Genomic DNA, 1,316 nt, shown 5'->3' with positions numbered 1-1,316 from the left:
GTTTTGGGGTGGTTTGAGCATCGTCTGCCAAAGTTTGGGGTTGTTTAAAAATCCTTTGTGGAAGTTCGGGGTGGTTTGATTGTTGTTTCCCCAAGTTTTGGGGGGGTTTGAGCATCGTCTGTCAAAGTTTGGGGGGATTAAAACTCCTTTGTGGAGATTTGGGGTGGTTTGATCATTGTTTCCCCAAGTTTTGGGGTGGTTTGAGCATCGTTTGTCCACGTTTGGGGTTGTTTAAAAATCCTTTGTGGAAGTTTGGGGTGGTTTGATCGTTGCTTCCCCAAGTTTTGGGGTGGTTTGAGCATCACCTGTCCAAGTTTGGGGGGGTTAAAAAATCCTTTGTGGAAGTTTGGGGTGGTTTGATCGTTGTTTTCCCAAGTTTTGGGGAGGTTTGAGCATCGTCTGTCAAAGTTTTGGGGTGGTTTGAGCATCATTTGTCCGCTTTTGGGGTTGTTTAAAAATCCTTTGTGGAGGTTTGGGGTGGTCTGATCGTTGCTTCCCCAAGTTTTGGGGTGGTTTGAGCATCGTCTGTCCAAGTTTGGGGGGGTTAAAAAATCCTTTGTGGAAGTTTCCCAAAGTTTTGGGGTGGTTTGAGCATCGTCTGTCAAAGTTTTGGGGTTGTTTAAAAATCCTTTGTGGAGATTTGGGGTGGTTTGATCGTTGCTTCCCCAAGTTTTGGGGTGGTTTGAGCATCGTCTGTCAAAGTTTGGGGGGGTTAAAAAATCCTTTGTGGAAGTTTGGGGTGGTTTGATCGTTGTTTCCCAAAGTTTTGGGGTGGTTTGAGCATCGTCTGTCAGAGTTTGGGAGGGTTTGAGCGTTGTTTGTCCACATTTGGGGTTGGTTAAAAATCCTTTGTGGAGGTTTGGGGTGGTCTGATCGTTGCTTCCCAAAGTTTTGGGGTGGTTTGAGCATCGTCTGTACAAGTTTGGGGGGGTTAAAAAATCCTTTGTGGAAGTTTCCCAAGTTTTGGGGTGGTTTGAGCATCGTCTCTCAAAGTTTTGGGGTGGTTTGAGCATCGTTTGTCCAGATTTGGGGTTGTTTAAAAATCCTTTGTGGAGGTTTGGGGTGGTCTGATCGTTGCTTCCCCAAGTTTTGGGGTGGTTTGAGCATCGTCTGCCAAAGTTTGGGGTTGTTTAAAAATCCTTTGTGGAAGTTCGGGGTGGTTTGATTGTTGTTTCCCCAAGTTTTGGGGTGGTTTGAGCATCGCTTGTCCAGATTTGGGGTGGTTTAAAAATCCTTTGTGGAGGTTTGGGGTGGTCTGATCGTTGCTTCCCAAAGTTTTGGGGTGGTTTGAGCATCGTTTCCCCAAGTGTGGGGTC

The 1,316-nt window shown here is 46.2% G+C and overlaps 1 long non-coding RNA gene across 1 annotated transcript in view; it reads left to right on the top strand.

The window, feature by feature from the left end:
• Nucleotides 1–178: 178 nt before the first annotated feature.
• LOC108510018 overlaps nucleotides 179–1,316 on the top strand; it is a 5,699-nt gene continuing 4,561 nt past the window's right edge. Inside the window, exon 1 of the long non-coding RNA XR_001878729.1 lies at nucleotides 179–250. This is a non-coding gene — a long non-coding RNA (uncharacterized LOC108510018). The remainder of the gene's footprint in view (nucleotides 251–1,316) is intronic.

The sequence above is a fragment of the Lepidothrix coronata genome, unplaced genomic scaffold, assembly GCF_001604755.1.
Source record: "Lepidothrix coronata isolate B3197 unplaced genomic scaffold, Lepidothrix_coronata-1.0 Scaffold446, whole genome shotgun sequence".
Classification (NCBI taxonomy): Eukaryota; Metazoa; Chordata; class Aves; order Passeriformes; family Pipridae; genus Lepidothrix; species Lepidothrix coronata.
The sequence above is the reverse complement of the archived record's forward strand: the minus strand, read 5'-3'. Positions and strand labels throughout refer to the sequence as shown.